The sequence below is a fragment of the Bos indicus x Bos taurus genome, chromosome 8, assembly GCF_003369695.1.
Source record: "Bos indicus x Bos taurus breed Angus x Brahman F1 hybrid chromosome 8, Bos_hybrid_MaternalHap_v2.0, whole genome shotgun sequence".
Taxonomy (NCBI): domain Eukaryota; kingdom Metazoa; phylum Chordata; class Mammalia; order Artiodactyla; family Bovidae; genus Bos; species Bos indicus x Bos taurus.
Window position 1 is genome coordinate 21,924,605 of NC_040083.1, and position 20,472 is coordinate 21,945,076.

At 38.3% G+C, this 20,472-nt stretch overlaps 1 long non-coding RNA gene across 1 annotated transcript; it reads right to left on the reverse strand.

Annotated features, from left to right (window-relative positions):
* Positions 1 to 332: 332 nt before the first annotated feature.
* Positions 333 to 2,842, reverse strand: LOC113896964. Its single transcript, XR_003512202.1, has 2 exons — positions 2,805 to 2,842; positions 333 to 848 (listed from the first exon to the last, which is right to left on the reverse strand). It is a non-coding gene; the product is annotated as an uncharacterized LOC113896964 (long non-coding RNA).
* Between the last annotated feature and the right edge of the window lie 17,630 nt (positions 2,843 to 20,472).

Here is a 20,472-nt window from a genome sequence, read left to right on the forward strand (position 1 = left end):
TTAATGAAACATTATTCATTCTCTATGCCTTTTTTCTTGTCCTAGGATGTATTAATACTAACTTCCACTTAGTAGGAGCTCATTATGCTAAAAGTTGGTAATAGACAGGGAGGCCTGGCGTGCTGCGATTCATGGGGTCGCAAAGAGTCGGACACGACTGAGCGACTGAACTGACTGACTGATGCTAAAATGTGCATATACAATTTCAACTAATATTTATCCTCGAGGAAGGATATACTAATATTATCGTTTATTCGAATGAGGAAATGGAATGTTAAAGAGGTTAAATAACTTGGCCAAAGTAACTCAGCAAAATAATAAAACAAGTAGAATTTATTTTTTAAATTTATTTATTTAAATTGGAGGCTAATTACTTTACAATATTGTAGTGGTTTTGCCATACATTGAGAAGTAGAATTTAAACTCAGGTCTATCTAACTTTAAACCCTGTTTTAAGTCTACTTCTGCCAGTAATGTTTTAAAGGACTGGACCTCCACTTGGTATGCCCACATCTCATCTTTTTTGACTTCTTACACTTTTACATTTTAGCATTCTAATTTTTTTCCTCTGGAATGTGGGAAAATATATCAACACCAGGGCATTCAAAACAAGGTCAGAGAATGAGTCTTTTTTTTTTTTTTTTTTGCCAAATCCCCAGACAGGACATACAAATGAAGGAGAATAAAAGAAGCAATTGCTTCCTGGCCCAAACTCTTTTGCCCCACTTACTCCACAGGGCAGAGGAGCAAACAGAAAGGTACAGTTCAGGCAATTCTTAGGGCTCCTTCCAGGCAGGGATGTTACCACTCACCACTTCCTCTGCATGTCCTTCCAACCAAGAACAATTCTACAAACAAAGGAGAAGCACATTACTCATGGGCTTCAAATACCTGGTGGGTTGTGTAACAGCAAAGAAATCTCTCTCTGAGCAGACAGCATCTGAGTTTTGCTTTTTCAGTATGACATGTAAGTTTTGACTGACATGTGATTTTCTAAGTGATAAGGGTAACTAAAATGTTTTTAATTCTCTTTCCAAGAAGAACTTTGAGCTTTATGTCTTTAGATCAAGAAAAATAGACTTGCAAAATCTACTTTGAGAAAATATTACTAAAGTTATAGCCCATGAACAGGTGGGAATTAGAATTCAAGAGACTGTACAAAATGGAATGGTCCTATGAGGAAAATATTACTTTTCTATATTATTCACTCCCCATTTTGTAACAGGAAGCACGTTTTTGCTCATTTGAATCATGGAGTATTAATACCACAAGATTCAGACCCTAGTAACTACAAACAAAATAAAATTAACTTGTAAATATACAAAATCAGAAGTAAATACATGAAAATGGAAAATTATTTTTAAAAACCTGAAAGCAAGCCTTTGTGATATTCTCTAAGAATGTTCAGATTGAACTTAGAAGAAATGTCTTCCCATTAGTCTTCTCTTCCCACATAGCCCTGGAAGATGACCCCAAACAGCAGTACGGGTGTGCATCACGGGCACATATCACCCTGACTACCACAGAGTCTTATGGGTTGGGTCAGAGACAAGATTGGAGGTGCCATCAGAGCATGGCCACCTACATTCTCTCTTCTCCGGATCCTTTAAAGAGTCCTGCCAGTATTCCTGGAGAATATTCAACAATCTGAATTGGTTAGACCATCTCCTCTATGACTGGATTCATATCAAATGTTCCATCAGGAACCCCACGTAGATGAACCTCAAACTGTACTCACAAAGTATACATCAAAATCAGTAACACTGTTTTATAAGCATGTCTAATACTTCACTGTTAAATTTCAAGTGCTAAGTTAAGATTAGGTGCCAGATTTTAAAATCCTAACATTGCCTTTATATTGATTATGTTTCTGATAACTCTTTGAATTTGTTCTGAAATTTTCAGTTCAACACTGCCTTGGTTATAACCACATCAAACACAATTTGAGACTAGAGTGTCAAATTAAAATCCTAAAACCGCCATCATAACGATACTAAATTTTGGCTTATGATGTTTTTATAAAACTTTCAACTATGCCTTGGTATATAACCACATCTAGCTCTCCAACTGTGAATTAGGGTGACTCATTTAATACGGGAATAGCAAAATTAGTAACCCAAACCTGACATGCCTTATTCCGGTGTCTATGTCTGTTTCTTGAAACTTATACTTTAAATCTACCAAGTTTTATTTAAGATGAAAATAACTCTGCATTCAGTTTATGATTTTTGAGGAAATGGTCTCATTATTGATTCATTCATGTAACAAAAATTTTTTTAGAAGTCTTTATATGATGGGGTATTGATTTCTCATAAGCTAAATCTTGTGTTGGAGAAGGAAATAACAACCCACTCCAGTATTCTCGCCTAGAGAATCCCACGGACAGAGGAGCCTGGTGGACTACAGTCCATGGGGTTGCAAGAGAGTTGGACACAACTGAGCAACTCAACAACAAACCTTGTATATTTGAGGGTATAGTATAAAATATGAAATATGTTCAATTTTAAAATAACTTCTTTTACATGTTTTTTCTATAATATGATTAACTTTACAACAAAAATTGCTACTCCTCCTAGAATATAGCAGCCATGAGGATGGGGATCTTTTACTATTTTGTCACCAATACATTTAGAGCATAAAAGAGTGCATGTCACATAACAGACACTCATTAACTATTTGTTGAGTGAGTGACTATTCAGTTCAGTTCAGTTGCTCAGTCATGTCCCACTCTTTGCGACCCCATGAACTGCAGCACGCCAGGCCTCCCTGTCCATCACCAACTCCCGGAGTTCACTCAGACTCACATCCATTGAGTTGGTGATGCCATCCAGCCAACTCATCCTCTGTCGTCCCCTTCTCCTCCTGCCCCCAATTCCTCCCAGCATCACAGTCTTTTCCAATGAGTCAACTCTTTACATGAGGTGGCCAAAGTACTGGAGTTTCAGCTTCAGCATCATTCCTTCCAAAGAACACCCAGGACTGATCTCCTTTAGAATGGACTGGTTGGATCTCCTTGCAGTCCAAGGGACTCTCAAGAGTCTTCTCCAACACCACAGTTCAAAAGCATCAATTCTTCAGCACTCAGCTTTCTTCACAGTCCAACTCTCACATGCATACATGACCACTGGAAAAACCACAGCCTTGACTAGACGGAACTTTGTTGGCAAAGTAATGTCTCTGCTTTTCAATATGCTATCTAGGTTGGTCATAACTTTCCTTCCAAGGAATAAGCATCTTTTAATTTCATGGCTGCAGTCACCATCTGCAGTGATTTTGGAGCCCAAACAATGAAGTCTGACACTGTTTCCACTGTTTCCCCATCTATTTCCCATGAAGTGATGGGACCAGATGCCATGATCATTGTTTTCTGAATGTTGAACTTTAAGCCAACTTTTTCACTCTCCTCTTTCACTTTCATCAAGAGGCTTTTTAGTTCCTCTTCACTTTCTGCCATAAGGGTGGTGGCATCTGCATATCTGAGGTTATTGATATTTCTCCTGCCAATCTTGATTCCAGCTTGTGCTTCTTCCAGCCCAGGGTTTCTCATGATGTACTCTGCAAAAAAAGTTAAATAAGCAGAGTGACAATATACAGCCTTGACGTATTCCTTTTCCTATTTGGAACCAGTCTGTTGTTCCATGTCTAGTTCTAACTGTTGCTTCCTGACCTGCATATAGGTTTCTCAAGAGGCAGGTCATGTGGTCTGGTATTCCCATCTCTTTCAGAATTTTCCACAGTTTATTGTGATCCACACAGTCAAAGGCTTTGGCATAGTCAATAAAGCAGAAATAGATGTTTCTCTGGAACTCTCTTGCTTTTTCAATAATCCAGTGGATGTTGGCAATTTGATCTCTGGTTCCTCTGCCTTTTCTAAAACCAGCTTGAACATCAGGAAGTTCACGGTTCACGTATTGCTGAAGCCTGGCTTGGAGAATTTTGAGTATTATTTTACTAGCGTGTGAGATGAGTGCAATTGTGCAGTAGTTTGAGCATTCTTTGGCATTGCCTTTCTTTGGGATTGGAATGAAAACTGACCTTTTCCAGTCCTGTGGCCACTGCTGAGTTTTCCAAATTTGCTGGCATATTGAGTGCAGCACTTTCACAGCATCATCTTTCAGGATTTGAAATAGCTCAACTGGAATTCCATCACCTCCACTAGCTTTGTTTGCAGTGATGCTTTCTAAGGCCCACTTGACTTCACATTCCAGGATGTCTGGCTCTAGGTCAGTGATCATACCATCGTGGTTAACTTGGTCGTGAAGATCTTTTTTGTACAGTTCTTCTGTGTATTCTTGCCACCTCTTCTTAATATCTTCTGCTTCTGTTAGGTCCATACCATTTCTGTCCTTTATCGAGCCCACCTTTGCATGAAATGTTCCCTTGGTATCTCTAATTTTCTTGAAGAGATCTCTAGTCTTTCCCATTCTGTTGTTTTCCTCTATTTCTTTGCATTGATCACTGAGGAAGGCTTTCTTGTCTCTTGCTATTCTTTGGAACTCTGCATTCAGATGCTTATATCTTTCCTTTTCTCCTTTGCTTTTCGCTTCTCTTCTTTTCACAGCTATTTGTGACGCCTCCCCAGACCTGAGTGACTATTAGATGAACTGAATAATCAAAACAGACGCACACAGAAATGAGCAACCATGAAGAAAAGTATTCCTCATTCAGAAAGGCCTTACTTTTAGATACTTTTCTAACGATATTGTCTTGCTCTTAGTAATTGTCTTTTTTCACTTAGTAAGATGCACGTATAAACAGAAACTTCAGAAGAAACTCTTATCAGGGATATCATGTGGCAAATGCCTTCTCCTGCCATTGTTTCTGAGTGTTTTTTATGTAGTTCTCTGATTTGCTTCAATAGATTATTCCAAGGTTGAATTCATAGATTATTCCAATCTGAATACAGGCATACCTTGTTTCACTGCACTTCATTTAATTGTGCTTCACAGATCTTGTGTTTTTTACAGACTAAAGATTTTTGGCAACCCTGCAGGAAGCAAATCTTCACTATTTTTCCAACAGCATTTATTCCTTTCATGTCTGTGTGTCATATTTTGATAATTTTCATGATATTTCAAACTTTTGGGTTATTATTATATTTGTTATGATGATCTGTGATCAGTGATCTCTGATATTACTGTTGTAATTGTTTGAGGCCACCACAAACAGTAACAACATAAAGATGGCAGACTTAATGGATAAATATGTGTATTATGACTTTGCCTCTGATCTGCCCTCCCCTGTCTCTCTCCCTCTCCTCAGTTCAGTTCAGTTCAGTCACTCAGTCGTGTCCGACTCTTTGCGACTCCATGAATTGAACCACGCCAGGCCTCCCTGTCCATCACCAACTCCTGGAGTTCACTCAGACTCACATCCATCAAGTCAGTGATGCCATCCAGCCATCTCATCCTGTCGTCTCCTTCTCCTCCTGCCCCCAATCCCTCCCAGTATCAGAGTCTTTTCCAATGAGTCAACTCTTTGCATGAGGCGGCCAAAGTACTGGAGTTTCAGCTTTAGCATCATTCCTTCCAAAGAACACCCAGGACCGATCTCCTTTAGAATGAAACATCAATTCTTCAGCACTCAACTTTCTTCACAGTCCAACTCTCACATGCATACATGACCACAGGGAAAACCATAGCCTTGACTAGATGGGCTTTTGTTGGCAAAGTAATGTCTCTGCTTTTCAATATGCTATCTAGGTTGGTCATAACTTTCCTTCCAAGGAATAAGCGTCTTTTAATTTCATGGCTGCAATCACCATCTGCAGTGATTTTTAAGCCCAAAAAAATGAAGTCTGACACTGTTTCCACTGTTTCCCCATCTATTTCCCATGAAGTGATGGGACCAGATGCCATGATCATTGTTTTCTGAATGTTGAACTTTAAGCCAACTTTTTCACTCTCCTCTTTTACTTTCATCAAGAGGCTTTTTAGTTCCTCTTCACTTTCTGCCATAAGGGTGGTGGCATCTGCATATCTGAGGTTATTGATATTTCTCCTGCCAATCTTGATTCCAGCTTGTGCTTCTTCCAGCCCAGCGTTTCTCATGATGTACTCTGCAAAAAAGTTAAATAAGCAGGGTGACAATATACAGCCTTGACGTACTCCTTTTCCTATTTGGAACCAGTCTGTTGTCCCTCCTCTCAGGCCTTCCTATTCACTGAGATAAATTAAAACTAGGCCAATTAATCACCTTACAATAGCCTCTGAGCTTTCAAGTAAAAGGAAGAGTTGCAGGTCTCTCACTTTAAATCAAAGCCAGAAATGATTAAGCTTAAAGAGGAAAGTACGTTGAAAGCCTGTATAGGTCAAAAGTTAGTCCTTCCCCACCGAAAGAAAGAAAATGAAATCCTTCAGTCATGTCCGATTCTTTGCAACCCTATGGACCGCAGCCCGCCAGGCTCCTCTGTCCATGGGATTCTCCAGGCAAGAATACTGGAAGCAGTAGCCATTCCCTTCTCCAGGGTATCTTCCCAACCCAGGGATCAAACCTGGGTCTCCCACATTGCAGGCAGATTCTTTACCATCTGAGCCACCAGGGAAGCCTTGTGTACCAAATAGTTAATTTTTTAATGAAAAGGGAAAGTTCTTGAAGGAAATTAAAATTGCAACTCCACTGAACACATGAGTGACAAGAAAGTAAGAGGCTCATTGCTGATATGGAGAAAGTTTAAGCGGTCTGAATGTAAGATCAAACCAGCTACAGCATTCTCTTTAGACACCTAACCCAAAGAAAGCCCTAACTCTGCAATTGTGTGAAGGCTAAGAGAGGTGAGGGGAAAAGCTTAAACGTAGCAGAAGTTGGTTCATGGGGTTTACATCTCCATAACATAAAAGTGCAAGGTGAAGCATCAAGTACTGATGTAGGAGGTACAGCAAGATATCCAGAGATCTGGCTAAGATAATTAACAAAGGTGACTCTATTAAACACAGATTTTCATTCATACATAAAACCTTGTATTAGAAGAAGTTACCATCTTGGACTTTTACAGCTAGAGAGGAGAAGTCAAAATTCAAAACCTGGGGTTAATGTAGCGATGACTTTTAAGTTGAGGCCAGTGCTCATCTACCATTCCAGAAATCTTAGGATCCTTAAAAATTATGCTACATATACTCTGTCTCAGCTCTGTAAATGAAACAACAGACTCTGTATGACAGTACATCTGTCTACACATGGTTTACTAAATATTTTAAGCCTGTTACTGAGACCTACTGCTCAGGGGGGGAAAAAAGATTCTTTTCAAAATATAACTGCTCACTGACAATGCATCTGGTCACCCAAGAGCTCTGATAGAGATAAACAATGAGATTAAGATTGTTTTCATGCCTGCTAACACAACATTTCCTCTGCAGCTCATGCATCAAGGAGTAATTTTGACTTTCAAGTCTTATTATTTAAGAAATACATTTCATAAGGCTATAGCTACCATAGATAGTCATTCTTCTGGGCGAAGTCAACTGAAAATCTTCTGGAAAGGACTCAGTATTCTAGATGCCATTAAGAACATACATGGTTTATGAGAAGAGGGCAAAATATAAACATTAACATGAGTTTGGAAGAAATTGATTTCAATCCTCATAGATGACTTTGAGGGATTCAAGACTTCAGTGGAGGAAGTAACTGCAAATGTGGGGGAAAGAGCAAGAGAATTAGGATTAGATGTGCAGCCTGAAGATGTTAACTGAATTGCTGCAATCTCATGATAAAACTTTAATAAATGAGGAGTCACTTTTTATGGATGAGCAAAGAAACAGTTTCTTGAAATCGAATCTACTCCTGATGAAGATGCTGTGAAGACTGTTGAAATGACAACAAAGAATTTAGAGTATTGCATAAACTTAGTTGATAAAGCAGCATCAGGATTTGAGAGGACTGACTCACTCCAATTTTGAAAAAAATTCTACAGTGGGTAAAATGTTATCAAACTGCATTGCATCTACAGAAAGATCGTCCATGAAAGGAAGAGTTAATGAATGCAGCAAACTTCGTTTTATCTTATTTTATGGAATAGCCACACTCTCACCAGTCTTCAGAAACCACCAACCCTGATTAGTCAGAAGCCACCAACATGGAACTAAGACCTTTCATGAGCAAAAAGATTATGATTTGTTGAAGAATCAGACAATGTTTAGCATTTTTTAGTAATAAAATATTTTTAATTAAGGTATGCACTTTGTGTGTGTGTGTTTTTTTTAAAGACATAATGCAATTTAGCACTTAATAGACTACAGTATAGGACTTCCCTGGTGACTCAGATGGTAAAGAACCTGCCTCCAATGCAGAAGACCCAGGTTCAATCCCTAGGTCAGGGACGATCCCTTGGAGAAGGGAATGGCTGCCCACTCCAGTATTCTTGCCTGGATAATTTCAGGGACAAAGGAGTCTAGCAGGCTATAGTACATGGGGCCACAAAGGTCAGATACAACTGAGCAAGTAACACTTTCACTTCACTTTCAGACTAAGTATGATTTCCCAGGTGGCACAATAGTAGAGAATCCTCCTGCCAATGCAGAAGATGCAGGAGACATGGGTTCAATCCTTGGGTCAGGGAAGATCCCCAGGAACAGGAAATGGCAGCCCACACCAGTATTCTTACTTGGAAAATTCTGTGGACAGAGAAGCCTGATGGATTAGAGTCTATGGGGTCGCAAAGAGTAGGACACAACTGAGAGACTGAGCATGCATCCACTTACAGACTATAGTATAAATATAACTTTTATATGTACTAGGAAACAAAAAAATTTCTGCAAATGCTTTATTGTGATATTTATCTTATTGCCATGGTCTGGAACTGAACTGACATTTCAAAAGTATGCCTGTGCATTCATATTTTGGGAACTAGTCCTTACATATAACCAATCAAAAAAATGTTAAGCCTAAATTTTTAAAAATAAACAAAAAATATTATCAATGTAAAGAAGTATAAAAAATGTCTTCAGAATGATCAAGCAAATTTAAAATTGGAAGAGGTGGTTTCAATGTATTTTATCAACTTTTTTGCTGGAAATGTTTCAGAATTATTTGCTATAACTTTTACTATTTTTTTCTGAAAAATAAACCTTCCATGCTAAGATTGTGACATAAAATTTCATTTCTATATTTGTCAGTATAAATTAGTTTGCATTTAAAATTTGCACTCCTCTCTGAGCTCCAGACCCATCTTTTTAATATTGGACATCTCCACTCTGGATACACCACCATGTCTCAAGTTCAAGCTCTCTGAATGCAAACTTGTGATGTTTACCTCAAACTGCATCCTCCTCCAGCGTTCCTTATTTTGATGACCATGATCACCAACTTCTTCAGTTGTACAAATCTGCATAATATTTTCCTCTCTCTTATCTGCTATCTCAAATTTATTGCTAAACTCTGTTGAAGTTAATCCTTAAATATTAAATATACCTTACAGCATTCTATTTCTTTCCATGTTGGGTACAAACACTTTACTTCAAGCTACCATAATCTATCCGCTGAACTGCCAGCCCACAGGTATCCATTCTTGCTTCTTCTCCAAACCATTCTCCAATGTGCATTTAAAGTAATATTTTTCTTCTTTTATTTAACTGAAAATCTGATCACATCACTTCTCTGCTTAAACACATCAATGGCTTCTCCTTTTCTTAATATAAAGAAAAAATTCTTAACATGGCCTATACTGCCCTTACAAGATTTTGCTGTACTTAATTTTCCAACCACAGTTAGCCATACTCTCCTCCTCCATCCCTATGCTTAACTATTGTTATTGTTCAGTTGCTAAATCATGTCCTTCTCTGCAACCCCAAGGACTATAGCACACAGTCCTTCACAATCTCCCGGAGTTTGCTCAAATTTATGTCTATTGAGTTAATGATGCTATGCTTATGTGTTTAACCATAACTCATTCAGTATGTCCATACTTACCCCCACCTCAGAGCTTGCCACATGCAGTTCTTTCAGCCTGGAATGTTCCTCCTTGCAATTACTGCCCCATTCCTTTGATTAATTAATACTAACATTATCTTACAGATCTCAACCCAAATATCCCTTAATTTTCTTGACCACCAGACCTGATCAATTCCCTTATTATGCATTCAGATAGCATCCAGGACTTTTATATAATGGCAGTTACCAAGTTTTGTTGTTAATACTCTCTGATTTGCTCATCACTTATACCTAGCCCATAGTATCTGATATTTAGTAGGGACTCAATATAAAATTTCCTAATGGATAAGTAGACATTTTACAGATAGCTAATAATTCAAGATTTCACTTTGGTGTTATCACTAAAACTATGGATGGGTTAAATGTAAAATAAGAATATATTTTAGGGGACTTCCCCAGCAGTCCACTGGTTAAGACTCCATGCTCCCAATGCAGGGACCATGGGTTTGATCCCTTGTCAGGGACCTAAGATCCCACATGCCACAGGCACAAACAAACAAACTATATATATATATACATATATATATATATATATATATATATATATATACATATATATACACACACACACATATATTTGTAGGAAGATGTGAGCATGTTGGTATTATTTACATCACACACATGACATATTGTATATATGTCATATATTTATGAGAGGATGGTTTTGTGAGAGGCAAGAAATTTAAAAGCCACAAGAAAAGAGAATTAATCTGGATACAAAGCTGTAGGAAGAAACTATAGTCAAATGAAGATTATAAGAAATTATAGTCAGATTATTGAATTAAGTGACAAGAAAATAATTGATTACTTTCACAAATGGTTACCTAGATTCCGAATGAAAGCCAGATTGCAGAAGATTGAGGAGTGAATTAAAAGAGAAATAACATTCCTCTTCCAAAGAGCTTACATTCTGAATAAGTAGCTTCTCACAGAGAAGGCAATGGCGACCCACTCCAGTACTCTTGCCTGGGAAATCCCATGGAACGGAGGAGCCTGGTAGGCTGCAATCCATGGGGTCGCACAGAGTCGGACACGACTGAGCGACTTCATTTTCACTTTTCACTTTTCACTTTCATGCACTGGAGAAGGAAATGGCAACCCACTCCAGTGTTCTTGCCTGGAGGATCCCAGGGATGGGAGCCTGGTGGGCTGCCATCTATGGGATCGCACAGAGTCGGACACGACTGATGTGACTTGGCAGCAGTAGCAGCAGCAACAATGTAAAGAGTAATGATTTGATTGTGTCTGTGCTAGATCTACAACAGCAACATTTCTACAACAGTAAGAGCTGTGAAATTCACTCGACAGTAACATTAAAACTAGACAGTCAATATAAAAGAGAGAGAACTTCATGTCACAAATAATTACTGACTCCTATACTGCTGTATTATTCATCATGTCTAACTTGAACAGTAAGTCCTCTGTAAATTCATGTTGGCAAAAATGTATGTAAATATTCTGATCTAAGAAACTATGTTTAATGTATAAACACAAAGGCCTAAAAATATAATCACTGGCTGGGTAGCAATAAAATCCCCAGAACTCAGACTGTGTTTTTAAAATTCCATTTCCCACTAAAAATAATCAGTGCTCCTTTGAGAAATGGTTGATACCATGTATAGTGAGGGAAATATACAAGATAAAAGTGGAATATATTATCATGCCAGAAATAAAGGATTCTGTCAAAGACTACTGAAGTCATGTTAAAAAGACTCAAGAGCCAACTTTCAGGAGCTCCCATTGGCCAAAGATAGGGCTTGAGCATCAGTAGGAATAATAATTATAATAAACTGAAACATACCAATTACATTTAAATGCCTACATCTACAATCATTTAAAAATCAGTAATCACCTTTGGAAGAGGTTAGGGACTCAACTCATCATTTTGAAAACTTGAAAATAAAGTATTCATTCTGTCTCTTATTTGTACCTGAGGGCAACCAAGTAGATAATAAAGAAAAATATCTCTCTATAGAAGGAGCCCAGCTAGTAGATGAAGAAGTATTGAAAGGACTAAAATATCACCATTTTGCAACCCCTAAGGAAATTACAGATCTAAGAAATAATTATTAATGACTGTCGAAGTTGTAGAAAAAGAGACAATCAGATTATTTGCCTCTTGGTGGAAGTTTATAATTCTACTTACGACATATTTTTGCCAAAATATCAGGCCTGAATGACACCCAAACTCTGGATCTAATAACAAATGATAAATACAAGTGACAGAGAAAAATTGTTAAATGTCATCATGAAGAAGCATTCTGCAAAGTCCAGACTTTAGAAAACTACAAAATTAGCAACCCAATTACCGCAATAAATTGAAAGAGGAAAAAAAGAACAAAGAAAGAAGGGAGCTGATAAATTAGAAGAGACAAAAGAAACTAGTAAAAACTTCAACCAATGTCAATGTGTTGATTTTATTTTCATCCTTATTCAAATAAATAAATTACTGACAACAGTTTTTTACAAAGCAATGAAAAGTGATATGTGTAAAACTTGGAAGAGACTCCATAGGAACTGAATTGTTCATATGTTAAATCTCTAACCCCTAGTATCTCAGAATGACTGTATTTGAAGATAGCGCATTAAGGTGATTAAGTTAAAACAAGGCTCCTGGGGTGGGCTATAATCCAATATGACTAGTATCTTTATAAGGACAGGATTTTTGGACACACACAAGAGATACCAGGAACTTGCATGCACACAGGGTGACTAGGTAAAGCAGTAGTAGGAGAGAGATTGTCTGCAAGGCAAGAAGAGTGAACCAAAACTAAAAAAATAAAACCCTGTTGTTAAAGCCACCTTGTCTGTGGTGGTGCTAGCAATAAAGAACTTGCCTTCCAATGCAGGAGACATAAGATGTGCAGGTTTGATCCCTGGGTCAGGAATATCCCCTGGAGGAGGGCATGGCAGCCCATTTCAGTATTCTTGCCTGGAGAATCCCATGGACAGAGGAACCGGGTGGGCTACAAGTCCATAGGCTCCCAACGAGTCAGACATGACTGAAGCAACTTAGAATGCACACACAGCCCAGAAAACTAATACTGATGCTAAAATGATACATATGGCCATCATTCAATTAAACTTATAACCACATATGGGGATATAGAAGGAGCTGTACCGTGGGTCCTGGGGCAATAAATCTCAACTGGTGAAATGGAGAGAATTAAGTCTCCTGGTGAGATGTGGGTCATATACACAGTAGCTTGAAAAAGCTGTGAATATGATTCTGAATTTCTTTCTCTCCCAACTTAGAACCACTGTCTTAGATTAAAAAAGAAAGAGACAGTTATGAGGGCATAATTATGTCACTACTTCTCTTGGTCACTCACTGATTTTATGTGTACTTCTAAAGTGAGTTCAAAAAAAATAGAGTTCATATATAGTGTTGCTTCAATCGTGTCCAACTCTGTGGGACCCTGTGGACTGCAGCCTGCCTGGCTCCTCTGTCCGTGGGATTCTCCAGGCAAGAACACTGGAGTGGGCTGCCATGCCCTCTTCCAGAGAATCTTACGATCCAGGAATCGAACCTGCATCTTTTATGTCTAACTTGCATTGGAGGCGGGTAGTTTACCAGTAGCTCCACCTGAGAAACCCTGTAGTTTCACAAACTAGAATACAAACATCTTCACTAGGGATCTGAATTGTTTACAGTATTGGAACTGATTCTACTCCTTCCCTTCTAGTAACTTCCAAAATTCTATGCCAATTTACTGTTTACTTTCTATCCCTTCTCACTTGCAAATAATCCACTCTATTAAAAGGCAGAGCTATTTCAGTTCCCAATTTCAGTTGTCCACTCTGTTCCCATCCATTTCATCTCTTAAATGTGTTCAAAGCATTAACAACAGGTTATATTTCATCCTAGAGACAGCTGGGTTTCAGGAAGAGGTAAAATGTTTCATTATCTTCCTCTATTGCCCAAGACAAATGTGCTACTGTATTATGTGCGAAATATCATCTTTGAAGTCTATTAAGGATGTGTTATGAGGTGAGCCATCTGGAAAACACAGTGTAGATGGAAAAATAATTATAAACCAGTTTGTTGTGCTTTCTTTCCAGTTAAGCCTATCATGACAGCTGCAAAAAACCCTGTGTAGTGAAAATGGTAGAGGCTCTGAAGCCACACAGGTTAGACCATACCTCCAATGATTAGCTAGTATGCAAGTGACTTAACTTCTCTTTTGTCTTTCCTGTAAAAGTGAGACACAAGTGCATGTTGCATAGGAATTTTATGAGGATTGAATAAAATAATACTCATAAAGCATTTGCAACATAGTACACAATAAGTATTATTTCTCCTCTCATCTTTCAAGTATCAGATCAGATCAGATCAGTCGCTCAGTCATGTCCGACTCTTTGCGACCCCATGAATCGCAGCACGCCAGGCCTCCCTATCCATCACCAACTCCCGGAGTTCACCCAGACTCACGTCCATCGAGTCAGTGATGCCATCCAGCTATCTCATCCTCTGTCGTCCCCTTCTCCTCTTGCCCCCAATCCCTCCCAGCATCAGAGTCTTTTCCAATGAGTCAACTCTTCACATGAGGTGGCCAGAGTACTGGAGTTTCAGCTTTAGCATCATTCCTTCCAAAGAAATTCCAGGGCTGATCTCCTTCAGAATGGACTGGTTGGATCTCCTTGCAGTCCAAGGGACTCTTAAGAGTCTTCTCCAGCACCACAGTTCAAAAGCATCAATTCTTCGGTGCTCAGCCTTCTTCACAGTCCAACTCTCACATCCATACATGACCACAGGAAAAACCGTAGCCTTGACTAGACGGATCTTTGTTAGCAAAGTAATGTCTCTGCTTTTGAATATGCTATCTAGGTTGGTCATAACTTTCCTTCCAAGGAGTAAGCGTCTTTTAATTTCATGGCTTCAGTTACCATCTACAGTGATTTTGGAGCCCAGAAAAATAAAGTCTGACACTGTTTCCACTGTTTCCCCATCTATTTCCCATGAAGTGATGGGACTGGATGCCATGATCTTTGTTTTCTGAATGTTGAGTTTTAAGCCAACTTTTTCACTCTCCACTTTCACTTTCATCAAGAGGCTTTTTAGTTCCTCTTCACTTTCTGTCTACATAGAATTCTCTGTGTAGATTATCCAATAATACTTGGAAACCAGGCTGAGCAGGTTGGTTTTGTAAAAGATGTCCATTGAGCTTCCATTGGTTTCCTTTAAATTTCAGGGGAGCAAGGGACTTTGGAAAACCAAGTTTGCAGCTTCCTCAGGAATTCTCAGTCTGGAGTGGGTTAGGACCACCCAGATTTTTCTTAATGGAGAAGTGCTGTCCATGGTGCTAGTAACCGCACATACCCCTGGCAATATTTTCCCTGTGTAAAGTTCTTTTCCAGTCAATCTGTTTAGTGCACATATCTGCTTATCGGAAGATTATCAGTCATTCTGCTCTTTGGACTTTTCCTGTCTTAACATTCTTTATCTACACCTCCTTAAACAACAATTCTCTTCCATCTTATCAACTTCAAATAGTTTTTATTTTTTAGACACTTTGACCGTGACTTACCATTTAAGAAGATGGCTCAAAAATTGGCCCAGGCTATATTTTACTAATCTTTTGTTAAATTTTAGAGAAATCCAAGGCTTGAAGCAAGAATGCAGGAAACAATCAACTTCCAATGCATTTTTAAAGACTCTCTTCAGCTGCAACATCTCTAAGAAAATTCCCAGTACTTCTTAAGTTCCCCTATTCCTAACTCCCAGGGTACCTTATATAGATGCATCTCTCAGTAAAGTTATCACATTAAATGGAAACTCTTTGTTAGTTTTGAGTATCACTAGAAAGAGTTTCTTAAAATCTAGGAGCCTTTTTTCATTTTTTTAAGCTCTGGCCATCTTGTACCCACTTCACTTTTCCTCTCTTCTCCACATGTCATATCTACCTATGCTGATGAAGCATGCAATTTCAGAAGACTAGACTAAGAAAGTTTATCCAGTTTAAGGAAAAATTTTTTAATATAAATTTATTTACACGTGTACAGTTTAAGGAAAATTTACGAACTTAGCTATCATGGTCAACTGGGTTTGTAATTTGCACCATATTTTTATGCAATCATATTAGCATTCATTTTAGAATAGAGTTAAAATTATATATTTATATAATAGCAGTGATAGTCATAGTAGTATATTCAAGCACTATTTTCATCTATCCCTACAGAGGAAATCTGCAAGTACTCTGTTGTTCTACATCTGAGTTCTTGAGTACCTGAATAATCATATCCATCACTAGTAGCATTTCCTTCAATTCCTCAGTCCCAATGCTTCTTGCCCAGTTCCATGTCATAAAACAAGCTCTCATAAGAATAAATTCTATCCTGAACTCATTTTCATTGGGAACCCTAAAACTTTGCATTGGTTTCCTCTATTGTTGTATTCATGAACTAGGATTCTATTTCATCCTGGATGGCCCTCCTCTGAAATCTAGACATTGCAACCTCTCTGACCATTGCCAGAAGTAGCTTATCACATTTTGTAACCCACAGGAGAAATTTATATTTTCCACCCTTACAATTCTAATACCTATGGCCTGGAAATCTAGGTTCATCGAGAGAGAACAATTTCACCATGAGATGTTGGAAGAGTCCCGATTAAGCTCCAGATGGTGCCCAATCACTTCAGACCCTTCATGCTAAGAGACCAGTTAGGGTGTAAAGGAGTCATCTTTCCTACAGGGGATAATTGATCATGTTTATCAGGAGACGATGGGACTTCTGAATCTAAGAAAAGGAAAAAAGCATTTGATATTCAGATAATCCATTGGAATATCGCTTGATATTTATCTGCCCAATTGTGACAGTAAATATACAAATATACCAACCATGATCTGAAAAGAGCGTGAGGACTAGTCACAGCTCTCAGGAAAGGGGGGTCTACTTGACTTGCTAAGTTAGACACCTAGATCACCAGATGTGCTAAGAGGGAGGGAATCTAGAATGGGTACTTGAAGAATGAGACAAGGATTATTAGTAGTGGCTGGGCAAACAGCTGCAGCAAGAAGGGCTGGATTTTGTCCCCCTAACTTCACAAGTATTCTAACTTGCTGTAGGGGTAAACAAGACTTCAAACAAGAGGCTATACCAAAGGAGAAATTGTAGAGCTGACAAAGATGAGACTGCTGTTACAATAAAAGTGGGAATACATTTTTTACATTTATTTAAACAATTTATTCAAGCTAAAAAAAAAGTTCACCCATTTTTCACACAGCCCCCACTCCCTGTCTCTTGCAACCAACAATCTGTTTTCTGTATTAATGAGCTTGATTATTTTTATTTTGTTTTTTGAGGGAGGGATTGTGTTTCATTTTAGACTCTACATATAAAAGAGATCATTTGGTATTTGTCTTTGTCTGACTTATTTCACTTACCATAATGCCCTCAAGTTCCAGTTATATTATCACAAATGGCAAGATTTAAATCTCCTTGTAGCTAAAATATATATTTGACAAGTTGCTTATCCATATATCCATCAGTGGACACACAGGTTGTTTCCATATCTTGGCTATTGTAAATAATTCTGCAGAGAACATGGGGGTTTATGTATCTTTTTGAGTTAGTATTTTCATTTTCTTCAGATAAATATACAGAAGTAGAATTACTGGATCATATGGTGGTTCTATTTTTAGTTTCTTGAGGAAGCTCCATGTTGTTTTCCACAGTGGCTGCATCAGTTTATATACCATGAACTGTGTCCTGGGGTTGCCTTTTCTCCACATCCTCGCCAACACTTGTTATTTCTTGTCTTTCTGATAATAGTCATTTTAACAAGTTTGAGATGATATCTCACTGTGGTTTTGATTTGCATTTTCCTGATCATTAGTGATGTTATACATCATTTCATGTTCCTGTTGGCCATCTGTATGTCTTCTTTGGGAAAAATGTCTATTCAGACTTTCTGCCCATTTTCTAATTGGATTGCTTGGGGTTTTGCTATTGAGTTGTATGAGATCTCTATATATTTTGGATGTTAGTCCCTTATCATATAAATGGTTTGGAAATATTGTCTCCCAATCATAGGGTGCCTTTCATTTTGTTGATGATTTCCTTTTCTGTGAAGAAGCTTTTTAGTACCATGTAGTCCCACTTAGTTATCTTTGCTTTCGTTGTCAGAGTCAAAAAATCATTGCCAAGTCCTGTGTCCAGGAGCTTACCATTTATGAGTTTTACCACTCCTTACCACTCCTTTACCGCTCCTTACCACTTCTAGGAGTTTTATGGTTTAAGGTCTTACATTCAAGTCTTTAATTATCTTGAGTCAATTTTGGGGTATGGTGCAAGTTGGCTATCAAGGTTCGTTGTTATGCATGTGGCTTTCCAGTTTTCCCAACAGCATTTTTTGAAGAAACTTTCCTTTCCACATTGTATATTCTTGGCTCCCTTGTCATAAATTAATTGACCAGATAACTATGGATTTATTTCTGGGCTTCCAATTCTATCCCACTGATCTTTATTTCCTTATTTATGCCAATGCCATTCTGTTTTAATAACTGTAACTTTGTAATGTAGTTTGAAATCAGGAAAGTATGATGCCTCTTGCTTTGTTGTTCTTTCTCAAGATGGCTTTGGCTATTTGGAATTTTTGTGGTTCCATATAAATTATAAAATTATTTGTTCTATTTCTTTGAAAAATGCCATTGGGATTTTGATAGGGCTTGCATTGATTCTCAAACTCTCTATTTGTTGGTTTAAAATTTAGGACCAATATCTTGTTCAACTGTGAAATGTAGTATAGCATATGCTGAACTAAGTATTCTTGAACTAAATTTAATTGCTGAATTCATTAGAGGGAAGATCCAACACTCTTCCCTCTAATGCCTTGTTGCATCTGGCTGTGCACTAAATTTCAGAGTAATCAGGCTGTTCTGATGAAGATATTTTTGTCTGAGCCCATTTGCCACCATATCCGCCAATATCAGTCTAGTGATTCAGCTCCACAAGGTAACTTGCAGAGACCCAATGCCATTCATTTCAAAGTCTCTGGCTTCCTATTGTCCATCTTTTCTCTTCCTTCTCCCATTCAACCTGCACACCTGTAATCTCAAATACACTGTGCATGGGAACTGGCCTCTAAGACAAAAAGAGTTATTCATGTTTTTCATCCAGTAGCTGGCCAGACTAGGAATAGAATCATCACCAACAAATAAAAGGACAAGGTTTGTTTGTTTTTTTTTTTTCCCTTAGATAAGGGTAGAGGTTCAAATAAGAGTGAAAGAGGAATTAAAATCATGAAAACTAAGAAATGAGGGTGTGGTGAGAGAGATTAAAAAAATGTTATTTAATGTTGCCCCCTCCCCTTCACCATCCAGGTGAATTTCAACCCTGTTGAGACTCAGTCAGCAAATCTATAGCCCTAGCCACCACACTTCCATGCCACCCCACCCTGTCCATAAAGAGCTCTTCTTTATTCTACAGTGGATTGAAACCAAGAGAGTCCAAAATAAGATACACTATAGAAGAAACATGTGGAGTCTCTTACTTCAATTGTCCTCCCTTTGTGTTTCTCAGCAGTCTAAACCAAAAAGGATGTTCAAGATAAGAGCTGTTAAATGTTAGGGGTATTATAATGTAGCTCCTCACCAAAGTTTTCTGTGAGGAAATACAAATACAAATAACTTGTGGTTCTCTTATTTCAATAGTGCATCAGCTGTAATTTTTTTAACCTTTAAAGCAATGCATCTGTTAATACAAACTCACGAAGATTAGGAATAAAAGCAAAGCACTTGGCCTTTAAATCTTCAGAAGCGGGTTTAATGACAGGTTCAGCCTGTTTAATGACAGGCCCAGCACCACACCCCTGTTTTATTATGTTTCATTATTACTGCATAATTTCCTTTATTGCCCATGATAAATGGAAATCAAATACTTGCTGAGGTGGGTTTAAATAGGTAAGAGTGCAAACAAAAATAGACAGTTCAAATATCGTGAAACTGAGATCTCAAGTTCTTAAAATGTATATTTATATTTTTTAAGTGTCCGATGTACCAAGCTCTGCAACTCTCAAACTAGGTGTATGTGAGTGTGGCGGGGGCGGGGGGCGGGGGGCGGGTAGTTGGCTAAGTTTTTTGTTTGTTTTTGTGAGTTGTTTTTATTTTTTAATATTGCATCCATAATTTAAAGATGAATAAAAAGCACATTCAAAATACGATTCGCGGGATTTTTCAGTCAGACCCATTTTGGGCTGAGTCAAATAGACACCCCCTTCCCAATTGCTAAATTTGATGGAAGATGTGAAGCAAGTGTAATTCAAGTACAGCCTGGGGATGAATTTAACCTGTCCGAGAGGGGCAGAGCTGTCTCTTTAAGACATCTTGAGACAAGGTTATTTCAAATGCCCGGCCTTTTGATTACACAGAGAGTGACTAAAGTCTCCAACCGTGAGCGGCTGGGCCGGGACTGAAGAACTAGAAATCCTCTGCTCCGCCTGCTGGAAGGAGATCAGGAGCTGAGTACACTGCTTCAATTGCTCCAAAAAACTTAACCTAGAATTGCTGGATACCCTACAGGCAGTAGCACAGCGGGCTCCGCTCGGCG